The 21,705-nt window shown below is 38.1% G+C and overlaps 1 pseudogene across 1 annotated transcript; it reads right to left on the bottom strand.

The window, feature by feature from the left end:
• Window positions 1–19,256: 19,256 nt before the first annotated feature.
• LOC308240748 (small ribosomal subunit protein uS2-like) lies at window positions 19,257–20,120 on the bottom strand (annotated as a pseudogene). The gene has a single exon. The product of its transcript is annotated as a small ribosomal subunit protein uS2-like (transcript).
• Between the last annotated feature and the right edge of the window lie 1,585 nt (window positions 20,121–21,705).

Raw genomic sequence — 21,705 nt, 5'->3', positions numbered from 1 at the left:
TTGGAACTGGCTATTCATCATTCCTTCATTTTCTCACCAAGCACAAGGATGCCAACAAGGCTGCTTGCTGCCCTAAGATAGCAGGTGGCAATGTTGGCCTTTAAATAGTAAGCAAGACATCAATCTTCCTTTTATTGCTCCAGAAAAACAGAACTGAATGGAAGCCCATTTCCCCACCTCCCACTGTTGTTTTTTTTCAACTGTCAGATTGTTTGAAAAACAAACAAATCCCCACCCCACAAGAAACTCAGTAACATAGAAGTTCCTTGTAGCTCAGTGATCTTGTTATTTATTTCAAGAATAAACAAATGCATTCTTCTCAGAAAAAGCCTACCTAATATATCAGGACTTGTCTTTTGTAACCAGGTTTTGAACAGTTGTTTCATTAATTGATCCATTTAGGTAATCTGCAGAGTTTCTCAACCTCCACACGAAATTGACATTTTGGGCCATGTATCATCCCAGATTAAAATAAAACATCATGAAAACACTGTCAATTCTCTGCCTCGATCCTTCTGAGTCCTTTTATATATTTTTTATTTTTCTGTGTTTCTCTTCCCCAGCTACTCTGTACTGTACTCCCAAAAGCTTACTCACACATCTTGCTTCAGGGTGTCTGTCCTTGGATGACTGGAGCTGCTTGATCCACAGGTGCAGAGAGCTGGGAGTGCCTAGGCGATTTTGGCTATCAGGGTAACTCATAGCTTATGGGATCAGCTCTGTGATGTAATGACTCCTGTTCTGGTCTCTCCTAGAGACAGGATGAGACTTGGCTTGACTTTTTCTCTTTCCTAAACTCTCATCAACTTCTGGAAGAACTTCTTTAGCAAATCACCTACACAATCAGATAAGAATTTTTAAGAGATTTCCCTGGCTGTAATACAGAGAACAGAAGATTACATGAAAACAAAACTGGCTCCCTAAATACTGAGCATAGCACAATTTTCTGGAGTATAAACACCATGAAGAGGGTAGGCAACCTTCACTCAGAGAAGAAACTTTATCTAACTCATCAATTAAAAGCTTGAAGACCTGGAAGCTTACTCTCTTATAAAACGTTTCATTCTTTCTTATATGGTTGCAACTATTATAAATTTCGCATAATGAGCCCAAATCAGCCTCCCATGAGTGTTGCCCATTGTTCCCAGTTCTTCTCTCTGGAATCTTGCAGATTAGAACTAAACCTTTGTCTACTTGTGGTTAATTTTGTATGTCAACTTGACTGGCAATGGGGTGTCCAGACATTTAGTTAATCATTACTCTGGGTGCGACTATGAGGCTGTTTCTAGATGAGATTAACATTTTACTCAATAGACTGAATAGAGCAGATTGTCCTTCCTAATACAGGTAGGCCTCATACAAATAATTAAAGATCTAAATAGAACAAATATTCTGAGTAGGAGGGAACTCCTCCCCCCTGACTACAGGGCTGGGACATAAGTCTTTTCCTGCCTTCATACTCCTTTTAATTGTGCACTTTATTTTTTAGACTTTTTTATTGACACTATTATAGATGTCTCTCATTTTTCCCCGACTTTAACAACCTCCACCTAGGGCATCCAGCCCCCCCACTCCTCCCCCGCCTTCACCACACTGTTGTCTGTGTCCATGGGCTATGAATATATGTTCTTTGGCTAATCTCTTCTTGGGACTTGAGCCTGCAGGCTTTCAGACTAGAATTACACCATTAGTTCTCCTGGGTCTCCAGCTTGCTGTTTTCAGATCTTAGGACTTACTCTTCATAATCACATGAGCCAATTCCTTATAATAAATCTCTTTATAAATATATATTCTATTGCTTCTGTTTCTCTGGAGAACACTGACATACAACAAGGCATACCTCAGGTAGAGGTTTCCCTTTGTAGTCTGATGATTTAAGAGTGACTGATATCCCAAATATATCTCATCTCCTTTGGCCTGTCACAAATTATTGGCATTGACTATACTGCTTTAAAGTTAATCTCTACTGTTTTGGATTAAGTTAAAATCTACTGCATTGGATTAAAATATTGTTCCTCCATGAAAATTTGGTTATATGCACATTTGCATGACAATTACATGAGAAAGTAATACATTAATCCAAGAATAATTTTATGATTCTTATGACAGCTTTAAGTATGTGAGTTATAGGGAAGTATATATTCTGATGTGAGATGTAGAAGGTTTATAAGAGGATCAATGCAGGAAGTTAGGCTCTGGTAAGTTTCCATAAGTCAAGCTTCTAGAAATCCTAAGGAGGCATGAGGTGTTTGAGGTGAGGAAGGGTACAAAAGGCAAACAAAAGACCTTTGGTCATCATTTTTTTTCTCAGATTGGCCCAGCATTAAAAGAAATTTCCAATGATGATTTTAACGGATGTCTAGTTTACACATACTTCCAGAAGAAATTAATAAATGTAATATTTTTGCATAAATTTTTTAGACATGAACTATTTCCTTTGGCAACTTTTTTTATGTGCTGTTAGGAACAAAATCAATAGAGTACTCCTTGGCTATAAGACATTTGCTAAGACATACATGTATCTGACTTGGTTGTTAACTTTAAGACAAAATTAACTGAGTATAAGTAAAGAAAATAAAACCTCATGGCCCTAAGTTATAATCATCCATGTAGTCTAGGATTTTAAAATCATAGGATAGAGAGATTCCACATGACTTAAACATGCAAAGAATTTTTGTGTTAGCAAGAATAGTTATTTCCTGGGAAAAATTAATATCTTCATAAGAAGATTACTTTCATCTATTTTCTTGGCCATTTCTCTTTATGTATCACTCAACAATTAACAAGTTAACAAAGAGGACTTAAAAAATAACAGGCACAGAGCCATTTGAAGATCTAAACATATTAACTGGATTCATTCATTTAACTTACACCACTCTACATTTGATAGTAATTTTATGTTGGCTACACACCAATAACATTTCTAACTTCAATCAACTTTATTTATACACATACTGTCTGAGGAGAATGCATATCATTTCAAAATTATGGCCCAAAATTATTTTTAATAACTTTCTATCATACCAAATTATTGGTGTTTATTACAATCTTGCCCTAAATTTCATCACCTTTTTAAAAAGAGACCACTGGTCTGACACTCAAAAGAACTGGTTGAAGTCCAAGAATTAAACTATGGCTGGATGACCTTGAGGAAAGTCATAACATCTCTTTGAGCCTGTTGCTTTTTCTTAAATGTCAGAAGAAACTTTAAAGAATATGATTTCTGAAACCACTTTCAACTAGAATATTTTGCAATTAGAATGGGTTCTTTCAATACCATTTATGTGTATATTCTTGTTTTTTTTCAGTATTTATTTTTTATTTATTTTTTTAAAGGAAGGTTGCCTATTTCTTTTTATTTTATTTTATTTTTTTTATTGATTTCAGAGAGGAAGGGAGAGGGAGAAAGAAACATCAATGATGAGAGAATAATTGATTGGCTGCCTCCTGCACGCCCCCTACTGAGGATCAAGCCAGAAATCTGGGCATGTGCCCTTGACCAGAATCAAACCTGGGACCCTTCAGTTCACAGGCCGATGCTCTATCCACTGAGCCAAACAAGCGAGGACAGTATTGTTTTTTCAAAAAAAAAAAAATAATAAGTAAGCTTAAAAAGTACATGCAATTTCAAATATTTATAGGAATACCTATGGAGAAATTAAGCTGTCTCTATTATAATGGTCCCTCGTTTATAAAGTGATAGGAAATGACAGAAGATGTGGGGCAGGGCTAGGGAAGAATCGTCCCTTTATCATTCAATGTTCTACCTCTGAGACTCAGTAGACTCGGAGTCTACTTCATCTTCCTGATAGCTTAATAGAAAGTAAAGATTCTCTCCCCACTCTAAATTCCCTACTGGTACTGGGCTTGCATCCCAGTTTTAGTAGAAAATTAGCTTTTTATTGAATTGTGAGATAAAATGTGTGGTTTTAACTGATAGGAAACATGACTGCCAGGGCACTGGCACACCCAAAATGTATGCAGAATTTGCAGCAAAAACTCCACGAATTCTCCAGGGAATGTTCCTGGAAAGTACATGGTAGTTTGTCTTCTTTTACAGATATCAGATCCTATGGATACTCTATAGCCAGGATACATGTGTAAAAGGATGAAGAGAGTGAGCATAAATTTAGAGAAAAAGCTGTTTGAGCTTGAATTACCCACACTAAATCAGAAATGTTTATTTATTTTATTATTATTATTATTATTATTATTATTTCAGTTTGTAATATTCTGAGAATATCTATGAATTATTTATTCATTGAATAATCCTATTTGGAGTGGCTAATGAGCCCTTGTCAATGCAGGGGATGAAAAGACAGATAGTACAAACATTTTCCTTAAAGAGTTGATCTAATTGAAGAGACAGGTGTAAAAGTAAATATGGCACAAATGCACTAATTGAAACATGTATTAAGTGCGATGTTAATTAGAATCAAGGAAGATTTCACTGAAGCAGCAATACTCGATCTGCTTCTGAAAAGCTGAGTAGCATGTGGGGAGATCTGAGGACTAGAACTGGACTAGGAAATGTGTTGGAATATGTGAACTGATCAGATCTAAACTGAATTTAGTAAGCCCCATTGAGTTAAAGAATATGAGCTTCTCTAGAACAGGAAGACTGGCTTTTGCTCTACTGTGGCCCATCAGGGCTGTAGCTTCTCACACTACATGTGAAATACCACTAGTGTGGGGAAAAATAATATAAACTGATATTTTAATCTACTATCTACCAAAAACTGCGTAGTGATGGATATTAGATGGAAGATATTCTTTAACCACAGAGCATTATTATGACATCTGATGAATGTCTAAACCAAGCATGACTTCTTAATAAGAAATAAAATGTGAACATTGCTTTTCCAAGATAGTTAAATAGAACACCACACCACTTACAATGAAGGAATTCGCAGTGGTGTACAAAATCATGAGTTCCCACAATATACAAGTAAATAATAAAATTCCATCTGGAAAATCTCTGAAATACTGTATTTTTCTCCATGTCTGGTTCTTTCTGATATTTAAATTGGCAATAGGGTATTCATAAATTATTGATCAATATGTTAATATTGTATCCTGGGTCTGAAAAATTTGAAAAGGGTCTTAAGAGCAATTGAAGGGAGGTCAGAAAATGTTGCAATGTGAAGTTGAACTTAGTTTGAGTTTGAAAGGTTAGAACTTAAACTTAGATAAAGATGAGTTCTTAAGATGGAGGAAACAGCATAGAAGTGGGACTGTTCATGACTCATTTTAGAGTCAATAGGCCGATTGATGTAGCCTCAGTAGAGGAATTATCCTATGTAATAAAAGCCTAATAATGCTAAGTATCTGGTTTACCGGTCAACTGTTCAACCAATCAAAGCGTAATAGGCTAATGACGTGCTAAGGCCGCTCAACTGCTCACTACGATGTGCATTGACCACCAGGGGGCAGACAGTCGATTTGTTAACCAATTGATATGATGTGCACTGACCACCAGGGGGCAGGCGCTCTGACCAGTAGGTTAGCTTGTTGCTGGGGTCCAGCCAATTGGGACTGAGCGAGCCAGACCAGTCATGCCCTGAACCCCTCCCGCAGTCCCTCCCCAGATGGCCAGACAACCTCCCACGGTCCCTCCCCAGCTGGCCGGCCCCCATCGGCTCTGATCGAGATTGGGTGAAACGGCCCTGATCTGCCCCTATCGCAGTCCAGGCTGAGGGACCCCACCCATGCACAAATTCATGCACCAGGTCTCCAGTGTTGAAGATAAGAGGAAGAATTAGTTTGGGGACAGAATGTAGAAAGCCGAGAATGCCAGATTCAATAAATTAATATAAAAACAAAGTTAAAGTTATTAACCTCAGGAATTTCACAGAATATTTTTATGATTTTATAGTAGGTTGTTTTTTAAATGCAAAAATTATAAACCACTCTGGCTGGTGTGGTTCATTTGGTTAGAATGTCATCCTGTACACCAAAAGTTGGCAGGTTTGATTTATGGTCAGGGCACATACCCAGGTTGTGGGTTCCATCCCAGGTTGCATCCCTGGGGTGCATGCAGAAGGCAACAGATTAATGTTTCTCTCTCAGATTGATTTTTTTTCTGTCTCTCAATCTCTCTTTTTCTCTCCTTAAAAATCAATACAATTTTTAAGATTATAAAGCACAAAAATTATACATTTGACTAAATTAAATTTTAAATTGTCTAAGTGATAAAAATTAAAAGACAAGGAATGCTACAGCAAAAAGGGAAGACAGTTGTAGCTTCTTATAAAACTAAACATATTCTTGATGATTCAGCAACATCACTCCTTGGTATTTACCCACATGAGTTTAAAACTCATGAGTTTAAAACTCATGTTCATGCAATTCCCTTACATGTATATTTTATTCATAGTTGCCAAACAAATGCTTTATCCAGAATTGCCAAAACTTGACAGTAACAAAAATGTCCTTTAATGTATAAACAAACTGTGCTACATCTACACAATGGAATATCATCCTATATAATAAAAGGCTAATATGCAAATTGTGCCCTTCACTGGGAGTTCGACCGGGAGTTCGGCCAGGGGGCAGGGCCTGCCTATCAACCACTCATGGCCTGTTTCCCCAGCCAGCCCCACCCCAGGTTGCCCCCCCCCACAATCCCAATCAGGGCGGGCAGGCTGGACCCCACCCATGCATGAATTCATGCACCAGGTCTCTAGTCTATACTAATAAAAGGGTAATATGCTAATTAGACTGGGAGACCTTCCAGAAGACCTTCCAGATGTTCTTTTAGACAAAGCCATGGTGGCAGGGCCAAGGTAGAGGTGGTGAGAGGCCAAGAGGGGAGGGCAGTTGTGGGTGATCAGGCCATCAGTGGGAGTCAGTTGGGGGTGATCAGGACAGTGTGTGGGGGGGGGAGTTTGGGGTGAGCAGGCCAGCAGGGGGGGCAGTTGGGGGTGAGCACGCTGGACCAGGGGGCAGTTGGGGGTGATCAGGCTGGCGGGGGGGGGGGGACATTTGGGGGTGAGCAGGCCAGCATGCAGAGTGGTTAGGGGCAATCAGGCAGGCAGGCAGGTGAGCGGTTAGGAGCCAGCAGTCCCAGATTGGGAGAGGGATGTCCAGCTGCCGGTTTAGGCCTGATCCCTGTAAACCGGCATTAGGACATCCTTCGAGGGGTCCCAGATTGGAGAGGGTGCAGGCCAGGCTGACGGACACACCGCCCCCCGCCCCCCACCCCCGCATGAATTTTGTGCACTGGGCCACTAGTTCAGTAATAAAAGAAATGAGCTATCAAGCCACAAAAAGACAGTGAGAAAACTTAAATGTATATTGCTAAGTGAAAGAAGCCAATCTGAAAAGGCTATATATACTGTTTTATTTCAACTACATGACATTCTGGAGAAAGAAAAACTGTAAGTCAGTAAAAAGATCAGTGGTTGCCAGGAATTCTTGAGGAGGTAGGGAGGGAAAAATAGGTGGAGCACAGATTTTGGGGGCAGTAAAACTATTCTGTATGATACTGTAATGGTGGATACATGTCACTATACATTTATCAAAACAGAAATTACAACACAAAAAGTGAACTCTAACGTGCACTATGAACTTCAGTTAATAATGTATTTATCTATACTGGCTCATCTTTGTTTTGTTTACACAAAATTGATTAAATAAATGCGGCAGAATGTTAACAAATGTCAGTTTCAGTTAATGAGTGCAAATCTGTTATAGTTTTTACTTTAAAAAAGATCTTTAAAAATAGAAAAGATCTTTAAATATAAATAAAACAAAATAATAAGAAATATAAGTGAATTTGCTACAACTCAATTCCAAAGGTAAGCAAATATTTGTATATACCTATCAGAATTTCTAATTTAAAATGGTATCTAGCCTGGCCAGAGTGACTCAGTTGAGCATCATGCTGTGAACCGAAGATTGCAGGTTCAATTCCCAATCAAGGCATGTACCTGGGCTGTGGGTTTATCCCCAGTCAGGGCACGTAGGGAAGGCAACAGGTCAATGTTTCTCTCTTTATCTTTCTGTCTCTCTCCCTCTCTTTCTCTCTCTCCCTTCCTCTAAGCATGTCCTCCAGTGAGGATTTTTTTAAAAATGGCATCTAGCCAATAAACCCTAACATAACCACTTCCAACCTTCTATGAAAATTGAGGATCTAGACACCAAAAAAGGTAAATGCTGGGCAGAATTTCCTCTAATTTTCAGACTAAAGGAATAGATAGAAGAAAAAGTTACAACCTAGGAACTGCTTATATAGTGGAACTGAAATAAAGCAAACCTATTCACCAGAAAGCAATTAAATAATTCATTAGCCCTACCTGTGGTCTGTTCATTGGTACAAGGAGGAGACAAAAAGACCTTACCAAATAAAACACTTGGCAGCTTCTACTGCCTGTGATGCTGGATTTTTGTGATGGCCAAATGTGGGCCTAGTTTATACCTGCAGCCATAAATATTTCTTGGTATACATCTCACTATTAATAAGCCACACTGAATCAGAAGTAGAGATGAACAAGCAGTACTGAGTTGCATTCCAGGTAGTGGAGTCAGATGCTCTTAGTTTACACAGTACTCAGTAGAGAATTTGTTCAAAATGTTGGTATCCAGGCCTTCCAGCTCCTCACACTAAAGATTGTGATGAAGGGGTTTTAGGCCCAAGGCTCTGCATTGTGAAGTTGATACAATTTGAAAATCTCATTGTCATCTAAAACCTGCTGAGAAGAACTCTTGTAATAATGCAAACTGAGAATAGTTTTGTTTTCTTTTGTATGTACTCTATCCACTTAGCTATATATTATATATTTTAAAAAAAAGAAGTCCTAAATCAATTCTGCAAAACTGAAATACAATGGGACTGGACTGTGATTCTTAATTTTCACCTGTCATTGGCTGCAGATTTGAGACAAGAGTTTTACCAATATCTAAGCAGAGACAATGCAAAGCCAAAGGAAATTAACTTACCTGTTGGTCTGCTGGCAAACCCTAGGTCTGGACACATTTTCCTTGTGTAAGAAAAGATTAACAGGAAGATAGCAACATGGGATCCATGGAAAAACAAAACTGAAAGGACAAATTTCCCTAGATACAAGGAGAAGAATAAACCTCTGAAAACAACCTACTACAAAAACAGAAAGAGCCCTGGCTGGTTTGGCTCAGTGGATAGAGCGTAGGCCTGTGGACTAAAAGGCCCCAGGTTCGATTCCGGCCAAGGGCACATGCCCGAGTTGTGGCTCGATCCCCGCAGTGAGGGATGTGCAGGAGGCAGCCAATCAATGATTCTCTCTCATCATTGATATTTCTATCTCTCTAGCTCTCTCCCTTCCTCTCTGAGATCAATAAAAATATATACTTTTTTAAAAAAGCAAAGAGCTTTCTTAAAAAAAAAAGAAAGAAAATTTTATAATATTTTTGGTCTCTTTAAAATATAAAAAGTCTTGTTTTCTTTTTAGCAGATGTAGGAAGTCATGAGAAAAGTCTGAGATGACTTGACTAATTGAGATGAAAAGGATAGAAGGAAGAGAAGGGGAAAAAGAAATTTAAAAAGAAATGGAGAAAGAAAATTAAAATATAATATCAAAATTAGGATGAAATAAAAATTAAAAGGCAGAAGGTAATCAGCAATTGAAGGAAAAACATAAATATTTCTCCTGCAATATACTTTGAACTCAAATCTACTCCAGTTGTTATTGAAGAATTCTGCAGCCCAGGAGGAAAGCTCAATATTGCAGTACTCTCTCCTAACTGTCTCCTGGGATTCCACTCCTTTATCAGGTCCAGGTACGGTGTCTATTAACCAATAATTTATCCCAGATTTGTTGAGCTGGAATCTCTTGTTTGTTCTTTTTTTTTAATAACATAATACAATATTTCAGCTATTTTTATTTAGCACTTACAAAAAGTATCTAAACTATTTTCATGAGACACTGCCAAGAGAAACTTTCCTCACCCTTCCCCATAAAATAGAGTCACACAGTACAAAACTTCGCCAAGTATCTTGAGTAAATATTTTTGCATGGTCAAAACACATACTAAATGGCCTGAGTAATTTTGCTTAATTAAGAGACACAAATAAATTATCCAGGAACAAATATTAGCTGTCACCATACGCTGTGTCTATTATCTTCTACCTATAATCTGTAAATGACATTTTATTAACATATTAAAAATGTTATATATATGTAAATTATACATGTGATATATGATATGTGATAATTCCATTTAAAGTATAACATATATACACAAATACATACATATTTATAATGTTAAAAAATCTAGAAAAACTGCAAAAGCTACAAGGAAATACATCTATCTCTTAATACCAATTATCTATTGTTGGTTAGGTTTTAGAATGATTTTATTACCTTCTTTTCTATATTTTCCAAATACTGTGAATTTATCTTTTTAAAATTAGAAACAGTACTTTTAAATACATATAAATATATATAATTATATATTGTATCCCTCAAATATTATTTTAAAAAATAAATCTACACTTCTTCTTCCAGCCATGATGAAATAACAAAAATTGAGCTTAACCTCCAGTTGTAAACAATGAGCAAAAATATGAAACAACTGCTTCATATCCCCAGTTGGGGCATGTACGGAAGGCAACAGATCAATGTTTCTCTCTATCTTTCTCTTTCTGGTATTTCTAAGAGAAGGGGGAAAACTAAGGTGAGCTCTACCCTGATACTGGTTTTCTGCCTGGTGCCAAATACTGAGAGAGAATGCAGAGAGGGTTCAGTTGGCCATACTGAGATGAGGAGAAATTTGGGGAGGCTGAAGCAGGTGGAAATTTTAGGACAAAGTTCCTGAAAGTAGGCAGCATGAATAAAAAGGGGCCTGTTAAACGTCCCATTGGGTCTTCACTGAGGTGTAGGCCTGACAAGCTTAGACGTAGTTCAGCTCTAGCACCAACAAATATGTTCTTACGAAACTAGCTCTCCTGTAGATAATAACCATATACTCGGGACAAAATGCTAAACAAATTACCTGAAAGAACTGATAGTGCAAAACAGCAGGCAGATTCTGAAACTTGGAAGAAGGTAAGTGGTGTGTGTGTGTGTGTGTGTGTGTTTCATGAGAGCAAGCTACACTTGGCACCATGTCGAGTGTCTAAAACTCAGAAGAAAACACACTGTCAAACAAACTTTTAGACCTGAAAAGTTACATAAAGGACAGCTTCTGGAAAAAGAGGGGACAGAAAAAGCACCTAGAGCACCAAAGAGTGAGAGTCACAGACTGTTCACATAATCTACCAACATTTCTAGGTGACCCATGAACTATGCATGGAGCTGACTTAAAACTACCCAGCTAAGAAGAACTGAACTGAAGGTTAAACTGTTATCCAAAGACATAATTTGTAATCTGGGTCCAATCAAGGTAATTGCATATAAAAACAAACAAAATAAACAGTTTGGGGACTAATAAAGCAGAATCCAGAGTCTCCACAATACAATATCAACAATACCAAGAATTCAATCCCAAATGACTTGGCATATGTAATAACAGAAATATATGGCTGATTCTAAAGTGAAAAGAAAATTAACAGAAATGGACCTCAGATAAAATTATCGGACAAGCACTGTAGAGAAGCTACTATAACAATGCTAAAGAATAGGGAAAAAAAATGCTCGTAATGAATTTAAAAGAAATAAATTTTAGCAAATAAATGGAGCTATAAAATAGAAACAAAGAAAAATTATAGAAATCAAATATAAAACACATGAAGTTTAAAAGTTTACTGTACTGGTTTAATAGTAAAATTAAAAAGATTAGCAAGGAAAAACATCAGTTAGCTTGAAAATTAATTGAGTAATTATGATCTGAAGAACAGAAAGAAAAAGGCACACACACACATACACACAGGAGTCTTAGGGACCTGTTTGACAATATTAAGAAGTTTAACATCCACTAGGAAGTAATCCTAGTAAGATAGGAGAGAAAGAATGAGACAGAAACAATATTGAAAAATAAAGATCAAATGTTCCCAAATTTGGTAAAGAATTTACAGACTCAAAAAGATCAGTAAAATTCAAGTGGATAAATATGAAGAAAACTAAACTACACGTAGGCAGATCATAGTCAAGCTGCTGAAAACAAAGAAAAAGATAAAATCTTAAAAGCAGCCATAGTAAAATGACACAATGCCTGGGAGGATGGGACAAATTATTCAAATGACCATTAGCTCCTAATCCAGAAAAGTAGAGGCCAGGAGACAGCAGACCAACATTTTAAAACTGTTGAAAGAAAAACAAACAGACCTGGAATTCTACATCTAGCAAATACATTCTTTAAGATAAATCAGACAAAAAAGAAAACTGAGAAAATTCATTAATAGCAGGTCTGTTATGAGAAATGTTAAAGGAATTTCACCAGGCAAGGGGAAAATAATACAAAATGACAAGTAAAATACACAAAGAAAGACAGATTGCCAGAAATACCAAATAAATTAATAAAGGACATTTTTTCTAATTTATAAATTTCTTTAAAAGATAACTGTTTAAAGAAAATACAGATGACCCTTGAACATCACGGGTTTGAACATGGGCCCACATATACCTGGAATTTTTTCAATTGGCCCATGCAGTTCAAATCAGTGTTGTTCAAGGGTCAACTCCATGGTTGGAAATCCACATATGCTAACTATAGTTATGTGGCTTTTCAACTGCACAGGAGGTTGGTGCCCATAACCCATACCTTGTTCAAGGGTCAACTATATAATGTATTAAACAAAGTGGTACAGTTAATAAGCCAATAGAGAAAAAAAATCATCTTCAATTTCAAATATTCAATTAATGTGTAAAAATTAATAAAAGAGAAAAATAAAAAACAAATGAAACAATTATAAAACAAATATAATATGGTATATTTAAGCCCAAATGTAACAATAACTACATTAAATGCAAATGGTCTACAACTAATTAAAAGGCAAAAGTTGCCAGATGATAAAAAAGCAGACCCAATGATACACTGTCCCAAATAAACTATGTTAAATATTTCAAGAAGCAAATTAGTAGTAAAAGGATGGATTACTGGTAAATACATACCATGCAAGCACTTAAAAGATAACTGGCATGATTATATTAAAATCAGACAAAGTAGATTTCAAAAATAAGGAATATTATTAGAGATAAAGAGTTATATTTAATCATGAGAAAGGACCATTCCTCAAAAACTGATTAACCAAAGACCTTATATGCATATATGCATTACCTATGGACACAGAGAATAGGATGGTGAAGGCCTGGGGTGGGGAATCAGATAGAGGGAAGCAATGCGGGGGGGAAAAGGGAGATACCTGTAATATTATCAACAATAAATATTTTTTAAATGTGTATGCACCTAAATAACAAAGCTTCAAAATACATAAAGCAAACTTGAAAAAACAAAAAGGGGGAAAGGGACAAGATATGAATTATAGTTAGAGGTTTCAACACTTTTTTTTTCTCAGTAATTGATAAAAGTAAATGAAAAATCAGAAAATATTAATAACTTGAATAACATTATCAAATTACTTGATCTAAATGACATTTATAGACCATTCCAAAATTCAATAATTGAAGGATATATATACCTCCCTTTTAATTGCACACCAAGATAGACTATACCTGGACCATAAAAATAAGTCTTAATAAAATGAGAAGACTGAAAAAAATGTATAATATATTCTCTTTCTAAAATGGAATTGAATTAGAAATCAACACTAGAAAATTATAAAAAATATTTAAATATTTAATGTTAAGTATTAAATTAAAAATGTTCCATAAATTAAAGAAAAAAATCATTAACGAAATCAGGAAATATTTTGAAGTAAGTTAAAATGAAAACACAACATATCAAAATCAGTGAGTTATGATTAGTTTTTTGGATTAACTTATTACTTTAGATGTTTATATTATAAAATAAACAGTCTAAAATTAATAATATATGCCTTAAGAATTTATAAAACTTATTTTTTAAAAGAGCAAATTAAACTCAAATTTAGTAGAAGAAAGAAAGATAAAAAGATAAGAGCAAAAATGGATAAAATAAAACATTTTTTTAAAAAAACAATAAAACTAAAAACTGAGTTTCTGAAAAAAATCAATAAAGTTAATAAATTCTTGTTTTAAGTAAAGGAGAAGATACAAAGTACCACTATTATAATTGAAAGAAGAGACATCACTATAGGTAATACAGATATTAGAAAGATAATAAAAGAATAGTATAGACCAGCCTTGGGCAAACTACGGCCCAAGGGCTGGATCCGGCTGTTCTAGGTTCTCTTGCTCTCCCCTCCGCTCCTTTACTTTGAATTTATATTAGTTCACACAAACACTCCATCCATGCTTTTGTTCTGGCCCTCCGGTCCAGTTTAAGAACCCATTGTGGCCCTCGAGTCAAAAAGTTTGCCCACCCCTGGTATAGACAATTCAATGCCAAAAAAAATTCAACCACTATAATAAAATGAAAAAATGATAGATACAAACTCAAATAACAAAACCTAAAAAAAGAATCAAAATAAAGAAACTAAATTTGTAATTCAAAATATTTCCATCAAGAAACCTGGTAGGAAGATTATTTTACTAGTAAATTCTACCAATTATTTAGGAAGAAATAAAACCAGTCTCACACAAACTCTTAAAAAAGGGGAGAAAGGAATGCTTACCAACTCATTTTCTATATAGAGACATTGTAAGAAAATAAAAACTACAGAGCAATATCTCTTATGAATATAGATTCAAACTTTCTTTAAACATATTAGATAATCAGATCTAGTCCTATATAATAAAAGCATAGTATGAAAATTGTCCCCTTGACCTAGAGTTGTCCAGGAGTTCGACCAGGGGGTGGGGCCAGCTGGGGGAGGGAGGAAGCACCCTGCTGGCAGCCAACAGCCACTAGGAACCCTATGAGTGCACAAATTTTGTGCACTGTACTTCCAGTAACATATAAAAAGGACTAGAGGCCTGGTGCATGAAAATTCATGCACTGGAGGGGAGTCCCTCAGCCTGGCCTGCCCCCTCTCACAGTCCAGGGGCCCTCATGGGTGGGAGGCGACCCGGCAATCAGGGGAAGACAACACCCTCATCACAGCTCTGCTGCTGCCACTGCCGGCAGCACAAGCCTCGGCTGGCCCTGGTTACCTGAGCCTCAGGAGGCCCTGGGCAGCTGGGCAGCTGCCATCCAAAGCTTGCCTGTGCCTTGGGCCCACCCTGGGTGGCTGGGAAGCCGACATTCGAGGCTTTCCTGTGCCTCAGGCCGGCCCTACGCGGCTGGGCAACTGACATCCAAGGCTTGCCTGCACCTCAGGCGTTGGCTGGGCAGCTGACATCTGAGGCTTGCCTGTGCTTCAGGCCAGCCCTAGGCAGCTGGGGGGCTGAGGGTGGGTCCAGCCACACCATGTGCCTGCTGCTCCCCCCTGCCCCCAGCTGGGCTGAAAGGACTGTGAGACTCCAGCAGCAGGCGCAAGAAGCGGCCAGATCCACTTGAGGGCAGGTCCAGCTGCACCGCACACCTGCCATCCCCCTGGTGGGGCTGAAAGGACTGGGGGACTCTGGCAGGGCTCAGGGGACTGGGCTCCACCATCTTGTGGCTACAGGTGCTGCCATCTTCGTGACAGCATGATGGTCAATGTGAATATTGCCTCTTTAATAGATAGGATAATATAGCATGAACATTGGGGATTATCCCAGGAAATCAATATTGCTTTCACATGTGAAAATTAATATAACATCACATTAACAGAATAAGGTGAAAATAATATAAATATTTCAATAGAACCAGGAAAAACATTTGATAAAATTTAATATCCATTCTTAGTAAAAATTTAGGACACTGTAAATAGAAGAAAAAAATAACTGCACCAAGACTAGAGTCCCTCCTATATCCATGGAATACTCCTTTCTATGTCTAATTTTCCTTTCATCTGATAATATTACTGGCACCTGAAATTAAAAAAAATAAAACATAATATCCAGATCAATCTATTATGTAGAAGTTGTAACAATAAAAATGAACAAATACTAGATGATAATAATTAATTATATTCAGTAAATTCCATTTGAAATTCTTCACTAACTCTCAGCTTCTAGTTTCTTTGAGCTGTTCTATCCAGAATTCAAGAATCATTTGAGCTTTATTCTCCTTCTCAGAAGTACACTCCAGATACCTTTTATTACTCAAATTAATAGTCCTAGAGATTAACCTACAAATTGTTCCTTGATTATCTGAATAATCTCGTTTGACATATATAGGGTTATGCTTTTGACTGGAATGCTCTCTCTTCCTTTTTCTATATATAGGAGTTTACAAACTTTTTCTGGAAATGTCCAGATAGGAAATAATTCAATCTTTGCAAGCCAGAAGGTCTCTGTTGCAAATATTCAATCATGCTACTTTAGTGTGAAAGCAGTCATATTATATATGAGAAAATGAATGTGGATGTGTTGCAATTAAACTTTATTTACAAAAACAAGCTCTGACCTGTATTTGGCCCGTGGCCATAGTTTACTGACTTTGCTCTCTAATATATTTTCCCTCATTCAAAAGATTGTTCAAACATATTTTACAGTTAGGAGTGGGAGGACCCAACCATCTTTCTTACTCTCTAATATTTGCAGTCATTATAGAAGAATCCTAATATATAAAAAGCTAGGGGCCGTCATGACTGAAACAACTGTATGGACAACTGAACAGGCTGTGTGAGGCTACCAGGTCTGCAGGGGGGGCAGTGAGGGGCAAACTGGCCGGTAGCCGGGGGCAGTTAGAGGCAACCAGGCTGGCAGGGGGGGCAGTTGGGGGCGACCAGTTCGGCGGGGGTGGGGGGCAGTGAGGGGCAATCAGGCCAGCAGGTAGAGGTGGTTAAGGGTGATCAGGTTGGTGCAGGGGCGGGGGGGGGGGCAGTTAGGGAAGACCGGGCTGGCAGGCAGAGGCAGTTAGTGGTGATCAGGCTGTCAGGGGGCAGTTAGGAGTGATTAGGCAGGCAAGTGAGCGGTTAGGAGCCAACAGTCTAGGATTGTGAGAGGAATGTCCAACTGCTGGTTTAGGCCCAATCCTAGGATTGGGCCTAAATCGGCAGTCAGACATCCCCTGAGGGTTCCCAATTGGAGAGGGCTCACGCTGGGCTGAGGGGACCCCCCATGCAAAAATTTTGTGCACCGGGCCTCTAGTAAATGAATAAATCTTTTAAATAAAAGTACTTGGGGGAACTACTAAGCAATGTTATCTGGCATGGCCACTGTGGCTCAGTCAGTTGGAATGTCTTCCCATGCTCCGAATGTCATCAGTTTGATTCCCAGTCAGGGTGTGTACCTGGGTTGCTAGTTCCATCCCTGGGGCACGGTGAGGGGGGCAGCCATTCAATGACACATCAATGTTTCTCTATTTATGTCTCTTTTCTTCTCTGTCTAAAATCAATTAAAAATATATTTTTTAAAAGAAATGTTGTCTGTATATTTGACTTCTCCCTGCTATTAGGATTAAATTTCTCAGGAATGGACCTCCAAGTCTCCCATTTTTATAGACACAAAAGAACAAAAAAAGATTAAGATCATAATAACCAAAATGATATTAATGTAAACTTCTTAAGAAGTACTAATTAGTGCTTAAAAAAATCCAGCAAAGCTCTGGCTGGTGTTGCTCAGTGGTTAGAGTGTCAGTCTGTGCATAGAAGGGTCACATGTTCAAGTCCCAGTCAAGAGCACCTACCTGAGTTGCAGGTTCAATCCCTGGCCCTAGTCATCATGATTGGGAGGCAATCAATTGATGTGTCTCTCTCACATCAATGTTTCTCTCTCTTTCTCCCTCCCTCCCTTTCACTCTCTCTAAAAGTCAATGGGGGGAAAAAATCTCAGCAAAGAGAGGGGCAACCACTTTAAACCTTTGCTTGATTCGTTTTTGGAGTGATCAGGTAGTTTGTAGAATAGCCAAGGGAAGAATAGATGCTCATGTGGTATTAATCATTTCTTTGGTTCCTAAGACTGAATGAATGGACACAATGAAAATAAAATCTAACATACAGTAAGTATGTGGGTTTTTGGTGTTTGGTACAGATATGTATTTACACTTACTTGAGCAACTTGGTTAGAACTGCAATAAAGAATTAATCCAAGAACAAATACCAGGATTGAGCCTCATCACAAATGCTTTTAATTAAGAGTTTGTTTTTAAATGTTAGCTAAATACTTCCACAGCATTCCATTCACCCTAATAATCCATTGACAAGCTCTCTTGATCTAGGTCCAGTGTATTTTCATCAGTGAAATAAATCTTGTTCCAACCACTGAAGTGATTATATTATTATAGTTCCCTAGGTCTTACACTTAGCATATATAAATGTAGGATCATACTTCTCTGCCCTACTGGAGAGCATTGGCTCACACTGCCTAAGAGAATTCTGGCTCAGTTTGACACTTTGAAATCATATGGATTGAACTCTACACCTGCATTCTCATACTAAGGCCTCCATGCAATGTGAGTCATTACCATTCCCTTTAACCACGATTGTGTTGGGGTAGTAGGTAAGCTCTCCCATAAAACTTTGTCCAGTCTAGCATATCCTCAGCTGAATCAAATGGTTATATTGACTGTAAAGTATCATCAACACAAGCAAACAAAAAACTACTTCTACTGCCTCTAAGTCCTCCACCTAACTCTCCTTTGTTAACAATTCTTTGATACTTTGGGATACATGCTTAAAACATGTGGAGTTTATTGCTGTATTCTAAGTGCCTAGTGCAAACATGAATCTGTTTAATAAGTAACAGTGAACTTAAAATTAAAAAGTAAAAAGTTCTTCATAAGAATTTGCATTCCATCTCTCAAGTGTACTCTATTTTACCATTATAACAAGATTAATTAGAAAAATGTTAGCTAAACTTTCCATAGTGTGGTTAGGGTAGAATTTTTAAAATTAGATATGAAAAAAATTACTTTTTTATTTCCACTAGTAAGGAAAAAAGGGACCAGAAGAAAGGGAGCATATAGTTTCCTTTTTTTTTATTGTTTAAAATATTACACATGTCTCCTTTTTCCCTGATTGAACACGCCCCCCCCGCCCCACCCCCGTCTACTCCCACCCCCAAGGGCAAGCCCCACTCCCCCAATGTCTGTGTCCATTAGTTATGCTAATATGCATGCATACAAGTCCTTTGTTTGATCTCTAACCCCCCTTCTCTGCCCCTTGTCTCTGGATCTTTTTTTTTTTTTTTTTTTTTTTTTACTTTTAGAAACTGTTTATTTTCCATCAACCTTATTTCCGTCCTGTTAAGAATTTGTGGAAGAACAGCTTAGGATCACTCAGTGGTAGTTCCTACCCATTCAGTAGCCTGAGCAGTGGGACAGCAGACCATTCTCCAGTGGCACACCGAGCACGCCAATCTTCAGTAGGAAACTGCTGAATGGGTAAGAGGGCACCTGCACGCCTTCAGACCAGGCTGCAACCTCTCAGGATGAGCAGCAGTGAACTCAGAAGCAGGAGCAATCCATTCACTCTGAAATTCCTCCGTGGTAACAGCCTTTTCAGCAGCGGCCTGCTCTTCCTTTTCAGTCTCTTCAGGATCTCTGTAGACGTAAAGATCAGGCATGACTTTCCACGGGTGTTCATGGGAGATGGTGCCACGCATGCGTAGTACTTCCAGGGCCAGCATCCACCACATCAGACCCACTGAGTGAGCCCCCTTGTTGTTGCAAGGGATGGCAATGTCCACATAGCACAGAAGAGTGTCTGTGTTACACAGAGCAATGGTGGGCAGGTTAAGATAAGACGCCTCTGTGAGAGGCTGGTGGTCAGCCCTGGGATCAGTAAACACCAGAAGTCTCGGCTCCCGGAAGGCTGCCTGGGTCTGGATGGTGAAGGTTCCAGGAGTGAAGCAGCGGGCAATAGGAGTGGCTCTAGTGGCAGCAGCAAACTTCAGCACAGCTTGCTGGCCAGGATTCCTGGACCATATGACACTGACGTCAGCTGGGTTTTTGATGGCAACAATGGCACTAGCTGCCAGCAGAAGCTTCTCCCAGGTTCTCTTCAGATTGATGATGTAGGTGCCATCACTTTTCCTTTTGTAGATGCACTGTTCCATTTGGAAGTCAAGGTTGGTGCCATCTAAGTGGGTTCCTGCTGCAAGGAATTTGAGGACATCCTCCTCCTTCATTTCCAGGACATCAAGGGTTCTGGACAATGTGAAAGTTTCCCTTTAACTTACATGGGAACCGAGAACAACCCCATATGGAGCCCTCCCTGGGTAGCACAGAAAGTTGGATATATTTTTCTTCATCAGTATATGTGGTTCATTATATCCCACATATGAGTGAGATCATGTGATATTTATCTTCCTCTGACTGGCTTATTTTTCTTAGCATAATACTCTCCAGGTCCATCCATGCTGTTGCAAATGGTAAAAGTTCCTTCTTTTTTTATAGCAGCGTAGTATTCCATTGATGTACCACAGTTCCTTAATCCACTCATCTGCTGATGGGCACTTAGGCTGTTTCCAAATCTTAGCTATTGTAAATTGTGCTGCTATCAACATAGGGGTGCATATATCCTTTCTGAATGGTGTTTCTGGTTTCTTGGGAAATAGTCCTAGAAGTGGGACTTCCATTTTTAATGGGAGTTCCATTTTTAACTTTTTGAGGGAACTCCATACTGTCTTCCACAGTGGCTGTACCAGTCTGCATTCCCACCAGCAGTGCATGAGGGTTCCTTTTTCTCCACATCCTCACCAGCACTTGTTATTTGTTGATTTGTTGATGATAGCCCTTCTGACAGGTGTGAAATGGTACTTGATTGTTGTTTTGATTTGCATCTCTCAGATGATTAGTGACTTTGAGCATGTTTTTATATGTCACTTGGCCTTCTGTATGTCCTCTTTGGAAAAGCGTCTATTTACATCATTTGCCCATTTTTTTATTGGGTTGTTTATCTTCCTTTTGTTAAGTTGTATGAGTTCCCTGTAAATATTGGAGATTAAACCCTTATCTGAAATAGCATTGGCAAATATGTTCTCCCATGCTGTGGGCTTTCTTGTTGTTTTGTTGATGGTTTCTTTTGCTGTACAGAAGCTTTTTATTTTGATGTAGTCACATTTCTTTATTTTCTTCTTAAATTCTATTGCCCCTAGGGGCTGTATCCGTGAAGATATTACTACGACATATGTCTGATATTTTGCTGCCTATAGAGTCCTCTAAGATTTTTATGGTTTCCCATCTTACATTTAAGTCCCTTAACCATTTTGAGTTTGTTTTTGTGTATGGTGTAAGTTGGTGCTTTAGTTTCGTGGGTTTTTTTTGCATGTATCAGACCAAATTTCCCAGCACCATTTATTGAAGAAACCGTCTTAACTCCATTTTATGCTCTTGACTCCTTTGTCAAATATTAATTGAACATAATGGCTTGGGTCAATTTCTGGGTTCTCTGTTCTGTTCCATTCGTCTATATGTCTGTTCTTGTGCCAGTATCAGGCAGTTTTCAGAACTGTGGCTATGTAATACAGCTTGATATCTGGTATGGAGATCCCTCCAACTTTTTTATTCTTTCTCAGGATTGCTGTGGCTATTCGGGGTATTTTTTTATTCCAGATGAATTTTTGGAGAGTTTGTTCAAAGTCTGTGAAATATAGCATTGGTATTTTAATGGGGATTGTGTTGAATCTATAAATTGCTTTGGGTAGTATGGACATTTTGATGATGTTGCTTCTACCAATCCATGAGCATGGTATGTTCTTCCATTTGTTTATGTCTCCCTCT

Source organism: Plecotus auritus, assembly GCF_963455305.1.
Source record: "Plecotus auritus genome assembly, chromosome: 2".
Lineage (NCBI taxonomy): Eukaryota > Metazoa > Chordata > Mammalia > Chiroptera > Vespertilionidae > Plecotus > Plecotus auritus.
The sequence above is the reverse complement of the archived record's forward strand: the minus strand, read 5'-3'. Positions and strand labels throughout refer to the sequence as shown.